This window comes from Pelophylax lessonae (assembly GCF_965119305.1).
Source record: "Pelophylax lessonae genome assembly, chromosome: 3".
Lineage (NCBI taxonomy): Eukaryota > Metazoa > Chordata > Amphibia > Anura > Ranidae > Pelophylax > Pelophylax lessonae.
In genome coordinates, this window is record NC_138770.1 from 292,340,232 (window position 1) to 292,353,489 (window position 13,258).

General features: G+C 46.9%; 1 protein-coding gene across 1 annotated transcript in view; it reads left to right on the top strand.

The window, feature by feature from the left end:
• Positions 1-13,258, top strand: part of LOC309551115 (putative cation-transporting ATPase 13A4) — a 358,044-nt gene that overhangs the window by 62,909 nt on the left and 281,877 nt on the right. The window lies entirely within an intron of this gene.

The following is a 13,258-nucleotide window of genomic DNA, read 5'->3' on the forward strand; positions in this document are numbered from 1 at the left end:
CTGGGCCAACATATAGGCGACATAAATCGACATAAATCGGAACAAGAAATAGCAATAGAGCCAAATTGCGACAAAAAAAATTGCTTACAAGAAAACATGCAGTGAAGGGTTATACCCAAATAAAGTTAAATACAGTCATTACAAACGTTTATAAACCATACGAGGGAAATCTTCTCCACAGAATATGTAGCTTTACCATTGGTGGGGTCCGGTTGGACTAGGGGACCCCAAAAAAAAGGGGGGCAAGGCAGACCGAAGAGGACCACCCGCCCATAGACAGAAGTTTAGGCAGTACAGGGAAAAGACAGCAAAGGGAGAGAAAGAAGTAAAGAGGTAAGAGAGAGAGGGAAAAAAAAAAAAAACAATACAGGACAATGAATAGCTAATACTCTGTACCAACTCAGGTCGAGTGCAACAGAACACCCAAACCCTCGAAAGCTGGGACAACCCGGAGGAGGCTAACACAGCTTGGTTCGGGTGTCCCCCTCCAAATATCGTAACCATGGGCTCCAGGTCTTCTCAAACAGTTGCACTTTATCATTGAGTATAGCTGATAAACGCTCATTAATCATCAACCAAGACAGCTTAGCTCTGAGAAGTTCAAAGGGTATGGTGGCCGACCTCCAAGATCATGCAATTACGATCCCGGCCGCCACAAATATAAATCTGATGAGCAATTTAGCCCCCTTGGGGGCATCAGTTACCATTTCCCCCAGAAGTGCATGTTTCAGGAACTTCCGCAGATTCACCTGCGTCAGGGAATAAATAAAGTTATATACGCGTATCCAATATCGCCTCACATTGGGGCACGTCCACCACACATGGAAAGCCGTGCCCTGCTGACCACAGCCTCTGAAACATACCTAGTGGGGACCATATACCACCGCAAGAGAACCTTGTAATTAGCCTCAGTTATAGAGGTGTTAATCAGAGTCCTGGAAGCAATGCTAGCCAACTTGTGCCAATCCTCTAGGTCTAGTGATTCTTGTAGGTCCCCCTCCAAGGCCCCCATATAACTTAACTTGTGAGAATCTGAAGACATCAAAATAGCGTATATTTCTGAGATGTGACCCCTTCGTTTATCAAATTTTTCACACAGAAATTCCATGCGGGTTCTACAGGCGAGGTCAGATTCGCGTTTCAAGGTATTGACATAATGTGCAATTTGGGAGTATCGGTAGCATTCAGACACAGACATTTGAAATTTTTCCATCAAAGTCCATTTGTTGTACAGACCCTTATGGTCACAGATATCAGCAATGCGTAATAAGCCCTTTTTCGTCCACCCTGAGAACACCGGGGGCTCAAGGCCCAGGGCGAAGTCAGGATTTCTGAACAGAGGGGCCAGCGGAAGGCCCTTGAAAGATTATCCCACAGCCCCAGGGAGAGAGAAAGCGAGGGGCTTATGATAGCCGGGCGGGACCTCTGTGACAGCCATAGCAAATGTGAAATTGGCCAACCCCCGCTGGAACCAGATTCCATTTTCAGCCACAAAGGGAGCGTGGCCCGCAAATCGAATCTAATGAGCTGAGCAATCTGGGCAGCGTAATAATATTTAAAAAGGTCCGGAACCCCCAGGCCACCTCTCCCCCGGGGGGCATGAAGCATAAAGGAAAGCATTTTCTTCTGAAAGGAAACAAAATCAGGTCTATGAAGCTGTATAGGAAGGGTACGAAACAGATATAAAATCTTGGGAAGAACCAACATCTTTAGGGAGTGTATTCTGCCAAACCATAACAGGGGTCTGAGCTGCCATTTGATCAGATCCTCCGAAACTTTTCTAAGCTATGGCGGATAGTTATAGGAGTATAAGGTACACATAGAGGGGGTAAGGTGGATTCCCAAATAGGGAAGGGTATGAGTCTGGCATTGAAAAGAAAAGTTACTTCCGGTTCCGGCGCCGAATGCTGTGAACGCATCCCTCCTCGGCTCCCGCGGTCGGACCACAAAACCAGCATATAAAACCCCCGCATCGCCTCGGACGGGTAGTCCGCTACTTCCCCGACCTCCGGGCACTATATCGGCTCCTATAAATCCATATAATGGACAAATTCCTGGAGAAAGGCGGCCCGCGCGCTCCGCCGGGTCCGCCGCAAATCGAGGCCCCGGCTTCGGCCTGTACCGCCGGAGCGGCGGATGCCGCTCAGATGGACACCCTTGTCCCTCAGGCTTCCCCAGTGCCTTCTCTGGGGGACCCCCAGTCGGACCGCATAGCCCAAACGGTGGTGGCTCTCCTATCCCCCACCATATCCGCAGCAGTGCAGTCCGCAGTAGCAGAAGGCATGCAGGAGATCAAGCACAAGCTTACAGAGCATTCCCACAGGCTACAGGAAGTGGAATCCCGGGTAGCCAGTATGGAAGAGGAGTTATACAGCTCTCACAGCTTTGAGGAGACTCAGGACAAGACTAACCGTTTTATATTACAAAAATTGGAGGACTTGGAAAATCGAGCGCGCAGGAGTAACCTCAGGTTCATAGGGATACCGGAATCAGTGCCACCATCTGCCATTCCTGACCTGTGCTCTAAGAGAATTCCAGAGGCACTGGGCCTACAAGGTACCTGCGTTGTTGAACGAGCCCACCGCATGGGGATTCATTCCTCTGAGCGATCGACACCGCGACCGATTATCGCCAAATATCTGAACTACGCCGATAAGTCAGCGATTCTTCAAAAGTTCAGACAGGCCAAGTCTTTCCAGATCGATGGTACTAAAATACTGATCTTTGCGGACTACTCGGTCGAAGTGGCCAGAAAGAGGAAAGCTTTCCAGACGGTGTGCGCCAAGCTGCATCAAGCCCAGATCAAATTTACGCTGGCATACCCAGCCATCCTTCGACTGCGATCGCCTTCAGGCGAACAACTGGCTTTTCAAGACCCATCGGAAGCGGATTCTTTCATCAGCTCTCTCAACAAAGATGGTTCTAGTAACATGGACGCCAGGCTTCCCCCGGTCCAGCGCTCCCTGATCCCGAGAAGTCCTCGCAAGGAGTCACCCAAAAGACAGAAGTATTCCGAAGCGGCCAGCGGTCGCTCTCACCGTCATCGCTGAACTACCACAGCCATGGATCACTCCACTCTCCTCTTACCGAGGTGCTGCGTTGAACAGTGAAGTATTCCTCTCTACGTACTTTTTGAGTTAGCACTTTGGTCTACCTATGAGGCAAGGCCTCAGACAAGTAACTAGAGCACTATTGCACTATTAGGAAATTTTTTCTTCTTTCAATAGTTTTGTGACCGCTGGTTATGTTTAATGTTTTACAGTTCGGTTCGCATTATGTTTCATGTGTAGTCCGGCGCTGACAATGCTGGCACTGTGGAGGACTTGGATAAATCTGTCCTAGACCCTCGATAACCTCTCGCTTCCTGGCGCCCTCGGGGCGAGGCGGGCCGAGGTGTTTATAGACCTGTTTTGGGTCTGTACCAAGGACCTTGCCGTCTACCACAGTTGCAGCATCCGGAAAAAAGTGAAGTTCACGATGTTTTCCCCTACTTTCATTGCATGGTTTGTTGCATTGGTCTTTCCACTCTCCATCCTGGCTTATCCCCCCCCCACGTTTCTAACTAACTCCAAGGTTGGAGCCGGCTCAATCAGGCTCCTAGTAACATACACGTTCCTGCCACTGATAGCGCCCACGTACTTGACACTACTTATGTTTCCTGCCCCTCAGTATGTCTTGCTTATACCTCTTGCACCACACCTAGATCACCTGGACCCTCCATGAAAGTCATTTCATGGAATGTCAGGGGTTTACGTTCCCCCTTTAAACGGATGAAGGTCCTTAGACACCTCAAACGACTTAAGGCTGATATTGCACTGATTCAGGAATCCCACCTGCCCCTAGCAGATTTCCCCCGTATGAAAAAACTGTGGGTGGGCACGGTATACGGTTCGGCGGCGGTGGGCAGAAAAGCGGGCGTTCTGATTTTAATTCATAAAAATTTATCATGCGAACTTCTGTCCCTAGTTACGGATGATAGCGGTCGCTATGTCTCGGCGCACTTGAAACTGAACAACAGGGAAATTCTGCTGACCAACGTTTATGCCCCCAATGTACCCGATCAACCATTTTTTAGGGCCCTATCAAACCATCTGCTTAAATTTCCCCACGTCCCCCACCTGATTGGCGGCGATTTTAACTTGATCATGGACCCTACCATAGATAGATCCACGGTGAAGTCTAAGTCCCATCGAACCAATGTCCCAACCCTGAACCCGTTAGCAAGTATCGTGGACTCCCTCCATCTGACGGATGTGTGGCGACTCCATCACCCCACTGACAGAGAGTACACATTCTACTCCCATCCCCATAATGTATTCACTAGAATAGATTATTTTTTCTCCTCTACTTCTGCCGCGCATAGGATCGAAGACCCTGAAATCCATGACATTGTCATCTCTGACCACGCCCCTATTTCCATTACGCTAGATCCCCCGGATAAAAACGCAGACTCCCACTTGTGGAGATTTCCAAGCTATTTACACAACAACTCAGACTTCCGGGCCTTCCTGGCCCGGGCCTGGGAGGAATACTCGGCAGACAATGTATCCCACATCTCTCAGCCGATTCTGTTTTGGGAGGCTGGCAAAGCCTTCCTTCGAGGACGAATCATCTCCTACGCTTCTGCCTATAGGAAGAATGCCTCGGCGAGTTTTATCCGGGCGAGTGAGCGCCTTCGTTTGGCCCAAACTACATTGCTGTCTTCTGACTCCCCCCTTCACAGACAGGCGTGGGTCCTTGCGAAACAAGCCTTTGATTCCTGGGCTGATAAATTGGAATCTACTAAGAGAGCACACTTCACGGCCACTATGCATAAGTTTGGGAACAAGGCGGGCAAACTACTAGCGCGGCTCTGCAGGGCCCCTTACAAACCCACACATATAGCTTCTCTCCGGCGCGCCTCGGGCAGGGTGGAGTCCACTCCCGCGGGAGTGCAGTCCATCATGCGCGACTTTTATAAATCTCTCTATTCTCCTGACCCTTATGATGCCACTCAGGCAGACTTTTTTCTTAACAGCGTAGTACTACCCAAGATATCCCCGACCCAGTTGGAGGCCTTAAACGCCCCGGTGACACTCTCAGAGGTACAAGACACTATAAAACATCTTGCCCCTAACAAAGCCCCCGGCCCAGACGGCTTTACGGGAGAATTCTATAAGAGTGCTCTAGAGACGTTGGGACCTACCCTGCTGGAGGTCTACTCAGCCGTTTGGTCCGGAGGCTCCTATCCCCCCACAGGTAATCAGGCCATTATAAAGCTCTTGGCGAAAAAAGGTAAAGATCCCTTAGAACCTGGCTCATATAGGCCGATTTCACTTTTAAATTTGGATGTCAAAATCCTATCGAAAATACTTGCGTCCAGGCTTGCCCTGATTATGCCCTCATTGATTCACCCGGCGCAATCGGGTTTTACCAAGGGCAGATCAGCTGCATCTAACATACGTAAGGTCCTTCTGGCCCTGGACCATGCTAGGGTGTACTCGGAGAAAGATCTGGCGATCATCACCTTGGACGCGGAGAAGGCCTTTGACAACGTGAATTTCGCATGGCTGTCTGAGGTTCTGTCCTCTTTTGGCTTCTCGGGACCTTTCACGCACGTTGTCAAGGCGATGTACACCTCCCCCGCGGCCAGGCTTTGGGTGGCCGGTTCTCTCACCGACGAGTTTAGACTCTTCAAGGGGACGAGGCAGGGATGCCCCCTGTCCCCACTACTCTTTAATTTGGCTCTAGAACCTCTTTCCAGATACCTGTTGGAGGCCGCGCCACTTCACGGTATCCTGATAGGTGACCATGAACTTCGTGTATCTCTTTTCGCGGATGATGTTCTAATCTTCACTCAAAACCCCTCCTCAGACATGCACACCATTATCTCCACATTTGATAGGTTCAAACTCTGCTCTGGCCTACGGATTAATTATGCGAAGAGCGAAATACTCCCCTTAGGTACCAGATACAAACCAACTTGGGCCTCCTCTGCCCCCTTCACCCTGGCCACCTCACACATTACATACTTGGGTATTGAGATAGGCAAAATCCCGTCTTCAATATACTCCTTAAACTACCCTCCGCTGTTTCAGAAGCTCAAACAGGAATTGGATAGTTGGATGGATCTGCCTCTCTCGCTCCTGGGTAGATGTCATTTAGTCAAAATGGTCAGCTTCGCCCGACTTTTGTATCCATTGCAAACGATCCCTCTGTTAATCAAACACACAGACACCAAACTTATTAATAAGGCCATCTCCAGGTTTGTCTGGCGGGGCAAGCGACCACGCATCTCTTTCAGTAAAATCTGTCTTCCCAGGGGCGAGGGGGGTGCTAGCCTGCCTGACGTTAGAATGTACAACCTATCATGCCTTCTTAGGATATCCTTAGATTGGCTCTCTCAGTCTTCCTGCTATTCAAACTACGACCTGGAAACGCAAATGTCTGCTCCCTACTCGCTGGCGGCGTTACTACACGCCAAATGGAAAAGTATGCCACCCAGGCTTCAACACAATGTTCTTCTGAGAGACACGGTGATTGCCTGGAGAGAGACTAGAAAGCGTTTGAAGCTTCCACTTTCCATATCCAAATACCTCCCCATTAGGGGAAACCCTGCCTTCCTCCCGGGACTACATTCACGTAATTTTGACATTTGGCAGCGCAAAGGCCTCAAATACTTTTCGGATCTCTGTGACCCCGTTTCAGGAAAACCAAGGTCTGTGAGGGATATCCGGGAATCCTACCAGCTACCGGCCTCGCATACCTTCTCGGTTATACAATGCCTCAGTTTTCTTCACTCAACTAACAGAGGCCCACACAAAGGCTTTCTTGATCCTCTATTGGACCCTTTACTGGCGGCGGGGAAGTATTGCATCTCAGATATATACAAACCTTTCCAAAAGCTCTCCTCTTTCCACCATGCCAGTTCCTCGGCGGCCAACTGGGCAAAAGACTTTCCTATTGAGGACATAGTTGCCAAACTCTTTCAGGGATACAACAGAACTTTGCGCATAACCCCTAGTGAAACATGGAGAGAAACGCAGCTGAAAATTTTACATAGGGCTTATATACCATTCACTTGTAACAAAGACGATCCTTCTACCAGCCTCTGTCCTTACTGCAAGGTCGTCAGGCCGAACCTACTCCATAGGTTCTGGTCGTGCTCGTTCATATCCACGTTCTGGGACCAAGTACTTTTACTCATTAAAAGGATCACCCTTCTTCATTTGCCTAAGGATCCCCTTCTGCTAATCTTTGGACATTGGGACAAACAGCTCCAGATTTGGTCCAGCCGCCCGCCACCATACCCTCGGGTATGGACTCTAACGTGTTTGCTGATAGCCCGCAGGGTAATACTGGCAAACTGGATAACGACAGTAGTTCCTTCAGTCTCGCAGGTCCATAAGGAGTTGCTAACCCTTATGACCAAGGATCGACTTAATACGGACTTTCATCTTCCATCATCCGCTAACCGTTACTATCTCACTTGGCAGGACTTTATGGATTCACTACCCCAGGATGTCACTACCTCTCTGCAAGAAGATACGTTCTCATACCATCTCCCTGGGTAAGACTCGGGTGCAATGGTTCTGGAGTTAGCCCCCCCCCCCCTTCTCTTTCAGAGTCTGCCCTTATTCACTGCTCTTTGTTCCTCCATCTCCCCCCCCCCCTCTATGTTAGTTTAGTCAGTTATGATAAATGCGCGAGATCCATCCAACTAGGTTTCTAGTGTATTTGATGATAGAATCTTGTTTCATGCACAATACCCTCACTTTTGGAGTCAGCTGCGAGCTTCTGCTATTGCTCGGCCTCTGTCTCCCATAAAAATGTAAAATGTGTTGGTTAATGTTGTACTTAATTTTCATGTACCGTATCTTTGTTTCAATAAAGTTTATTCAAAAAAAAAAAAAAAAAAAAGAAAAGAAAAGTTTTGCCGTAAGGTTTCCACTGTGCAATGGTCTAACGATATATACAATGCCTGAGATTTTGCATGATTGACTGTGAGTCCCGAGATCTGAGAAAATTGGCCAAGCGTGCGATATAAATTAGGAATGGAGATAATCTGAGAAGACAACATCAGCAGAATATCGTCCGCAAAAAGCAGGCATTTATTGTCCACTCCAAAAAAGCAAGGGGATTTCCAGTCACTACTTAACAACCAGCCAGCGACCAACCGAATGAACCTGTCTAACAGTATGTGTTAAAAGCAGGGGTTTAGTTGCACACATTTGCAAATACATGCGTAAGCTGCAGGCCATGGCAAGGCACCCTGATATCTGCAGACCCTAACTCTACCTTTAACCACTTCCCTACCGGCGTATAATAAAATGACGGCAGGAAGTCTTTCTCGATCCGGGCGGTCGTCATATGACGTCCGCCCGGTCTCGTCGCTACTGCGCACCCCCGGAGGCACGCAGAGCGGCGATCGGGGGTGAGGCTCGTCCCTCGGACTGAGCCTAACCCCGATCAAGGTAAACAGCCAATGAAATTGGCTGTTTACCACGTGATCGGCTGTGTCAATCACAGCCGATCACATGAGCGGCTCCAGCGCGAGCTGCTCGTTCCCTCCTCAATGCGCGCCCCCCGTGTTCTTCTCCTCACACACTGATCCTGTTTGAGGAGGAGATTGCGGTAACAGCTAGTTACCAATTACAGTGCACCCCAAACACACTGATTGCCCCCCCAATAAAGAGCACCTGTCACTAGCCCATCAAAGTACCTGTCACTAGCCCATCATAGTACCTGTCACTAGCCCATCATAGTACCTGTCACTAGCCCATCAAAGTACCTGTCACTAGCCCATCAAAGTACCCGAGTACCTGTCACCAGCCCATCAGGTACTCTGATGACAGGTACTCGGGTACTCTGATGGGCTGGTGACAGGTACTCGGGTACTCTGATGGGCTGGTGACAGGTACTCGGGTACTCTGATGACGGGTACTCGGGTACTCTGATGACGGGTACTCGGGTACTCTGATGACAGGTACTCGGTTACTCTGATGACAGGTACTCGGGTACTCTGATGACCGGTACTCGGGTACTTTGAGTACCTGTCACCGGAGTACGAGAGTATCCGTCATCGGAGTACCCAAGTACCTGTCATCGGAGTACCCGAGTTCCTGTCACCTACCCATCAGAGTACCCGAGTACCTGTCACTGACTCATCAGAGTACCCGAGTACCTGTCACCTACCCATCAGAGTACCCGAGTACCTTCCACCTGCTCATCAGAGTACCTGACACCTGAAGTACCCGAGTACTTGCCGCCTGCTCATCAGTACCCATCAGTACTCATCAGTACCTATCACCTATCAGTATCAGTACTGATCATCCGTACCCATCAGTACAGTATCAGTATCACCTATCAGTATCAGTACTACTCATCAGTACCTATCACCTGCCTGTCACCTGCCTGTCACCTGCCCATCAGAGTACCCGAGTACCTGTCACCTGCCTACCGGAGTACTCGAGTACCTGCCACCTGCTCATCAGTACCAGAGTACCTGTCACCTGCCTGTCACCTGCCCAGCAAAGTACCCGGGTACTTGTCACCCTTCATACAGCCACCATGTCCAAGTCCAAAAAGATTTATATATGTCCTCCGTTTAAACCTAAATATCAGTGTTATGGCAGCAGATAGCTGCCATAACCCTGGTATTTTTTTAAACGGTGGACGGTTGGCTTTCCGATAAGGGTGGTCCCAGCGGCGGATTCACAGCGGGATTACCCTTCTGGGATGGCGGAAAAGGTGCCCCCACACCCGCCGCGTTTTGGTCCTTTTCCCCCCTTACTGGACCCCCCGGCAGCGGGGAAAATGATCCGGTCCCGGATCCTACCAGACAGGATGTCGAGTGAGGGCAAGCTTGCCCTCACTTGACTCTATGGTCTTGGAGGACCGTAGCTATGGCAATTTATTTATTATTTATTTTATTATATATTTTTTTTTCTATCTTTTAGTGTACTTGTAAGATCTGAGAACTTTTTGACCCCAGATCTCACTAAAAAGAGGTCCTGTTGTGCCTTTTTCTATTACAAGGAATGTTTACATTCCTTGTAATAGAAATAAAAATTATCAAATTTTTTTTAAACGGTGTAAAAATAAAAAATAATAAATAAAATAAATAGTATACTGTATCTCACCCCCGACCCTCCCGCCCACATCCGCCGCCGTTAATACAGTAAGTAATATGCTGGAATAACATGACCCGCCGCTTGACTCCTCTGTAGCAGAGGAGCGGAGGTGACAGTCAGCGGAGGTCAGTGGACAAGCTGCACCCACACGTCACACCGTGGGAGGAGCCAGTGCTGCTGAAGAAGAAGTGAGCTGTCTGGGCCAGGAGCGAGAGGCACTGAGGGAACCGTTACCCATACCTGCCACGATCTGCAAATCAGCAACATCCAGCACCCCAAGGTTCCTATATAATTATATTTATTCGTTTATTTTACGGTATATATTTTTATTTATTTATTAATTATGGTTGACCTGGGTTGAGGGGGGGAGGGGGGAGGCCTAATGTGCTGTAATGTACTGTATAATGTGCTGTATTGTACTGTGTACTGTGCTGTAATGTACTGTATAATGTGCTGTGTACTGTGCTGTAATGTACTGTATAATGTGCTGTAATGTACTGTGTACTGTGCTGTAATGTACTGTATAATGTGCTGTGTAATGTGCTGTAATGTACTGTGTACTGTGCTGTAATGTACTGTATAATGTGCTGTGTAATGTGCTGTGTAATGTGCTGTATTTTTTTTGGTATCTACTTTTATTTTTAAAATTTACCAGTAGCTGCTTCATTTCCCACCCTAGGCTTATACTCGAGTCAATCATTTTTCCAATTTTTTTTTGTGGTAAAATTAGGGGCCTCGGCTTATATTCGGGTCAGCTTATATTCGAGTATATACGGTAAATTGTCGCCTATGGGGATTTTTAAGTACCAAAGTTTGTCGCCATTCCGTGAGCATGCGCAATTGTGAAGCATGACATGTTGGGTATCTATTTACTCAGCGTAACATTATCTTTCACATTATGGAAAAAAATTGGGCTAACTTTACTGGTTTCTTATTTTTTTTTAAGTGAATTTTTTCCAAAAAAATTGCGTTTGGAAGACCGCTGCGCAAATACGGTGTGATAAAAAATATTGAAATAATCTCCATTTTATTCTCTAGGGTCTCTGCTAAAAAATATATATATATATATATAATGTTTGGGGGTTCTAAGTAGTTTTCTAGCAAGAACAACCGATTTTAGCTTGTAAACACCAAATGTCAAAAATAGGCCTAGGCAAGTGGCTAGGATGCATGATGGTGCTCCTTGGATGTTGGGCCCCTCTATATGGCTAGGCTGTGAAAAAGTCTCACACATGTGGTATTGCCATACTCAGGGGGAGTGGCAGAATGTATTTTGGGGTGTAATTTTTTCTGTGTACATGCTATGTGTTGGGAATATCCTATAAATTGACAACTTTGTGTAAAAAAAAAAAAAGTTTTTTTTTGAGGAAAAAATGACATGTTCAAACGACCCATAATGCCTCATAGAATATACAATTGAGTGTTTGCTTTCCAAAATGGGGTCATTTTGTGGACTTTTCCATTGTATTGGTGCTCTAGGGCCTTCAAAAGTGTGATAGGTAGTAAGAAAGTTTTATGTGTATTTATGCTCCTAGAAAGCCTGAAGGTGCTACTTGGATGTGGAGTCTCTTTTTGTGACCAGGCTGTGTAAAAGTCTCACACATGTGATATCACCATACTCAGAAGGAGTAGAAGAATGTATTTTGGGGTGTCATTTTTGCTGTGTACATGCTATGTGTTAGAAATAGCTTATAAATTGACAACTTTGTGGGAAAAAAAGAAAAAAAACATTTTCTTCATTTTCCCAAGAATTGTGGGAAAAAATTATAACTTCAAAAAACTCACCATGCCTCTTACTAAATTCCTTGGACTGTCTACTTTACAAAAAGGGGTAATTTGGGGGGTATTTGTACTGTCTTGATATTTCAGGGTCTCAAGAAAGAGATAGGCCATCAGTACATCTGGTGTGATCAATTTTCAGTAATTGGTACCATAGCTTCTAGACTCAATAACTTTCACACAGACTAAATAATATACACTAATTTGGGTTAATTTTACCAGAGATATGTAGCAGTATAAATTTTGGCCCAAATGTATGAAGAAAAATTAATTTTTTTGCAAAATTTTATAATCAAATCTAAAAAAAAGTGGGTTTTTTTCAAAATTTTTGCTCTTTTTTTGCTTATATCACGAAAAAAAAAAAAAAAAAAAACCCAGTTGTGATCAAATACCACCAAAAGAAAGCTCTAATTGTGTGAAAAAAATAATAAACATTTTGTTTAGTTACAGTGTAGCATGACTGAGCAATTGTCATTCAAAGTGTGAGAGTGCTGAAAGCTGAAAATTGGTCTGGGCAGGAAGGGGGTCTAACTGCTCCGTGTGGAAGCGGTTAAAGATTCTCCACAATGGGAGCACAATGGGAAATCCCCTTGCTTTTTTGATCTGCGTTTGCCCTTCCAGTGCTCCTTACTGTTAAGACCAGTTATCGTGGGGGAGGTGACCACTTTTTGCAATATCGTTTATATTGGTCAGGCTTTGCTGCCATTGTGCAATGTGCTGGGTGTTCAGTATGACCCTGCGCCTTTAACCACTTCGATACCGGGCACTTTCACTAGCTTCCTGCCCAGGCCAATTTTCCCCTTTTAGCGCTGTTGCAATTTGAATGACAATTGCGCTGTCATGCAACACTGTACCTACACCAAATTTATGTCATTTTCCCCCCACAAATAGAGCTTTCTTTTGGTGGTATTTGATCACCTCTGGGTTTTTTCCTTTTTTGCTAAACAAATAAAAAAAGACCGAAAAGTTTGAAAAAAAAAAAAAAAGTTTTTTTGTTTATGTTATACAATTTTGTAAATAAATAGTTTTTTCCTGCACTGATGAGACTGCACTGACAGGCACTGATGAGGAGGCACTGATGGGGTGGCACTGACAGGGTGGCACTGATAGGCGGCACTGATAGGCGGCACTGATAGGTAACACTGATATGCAGCATTGGTGGGCACTGATAGGCGGCACTGCTGGGCACTGATAGGTGGCATTGATGGGCACTGATAGGCGGCACTGATGGGCACTGATAGGCGGCACTGATGGGCACTAATGGGCACTGATAGGCGGCACTGGTGGGCACTGATGGGCACTGATAGGCGGCACTTATCGGCACTGACGGGCGGCATTGATGGGCACTAATGGGCACTGATAGGCGG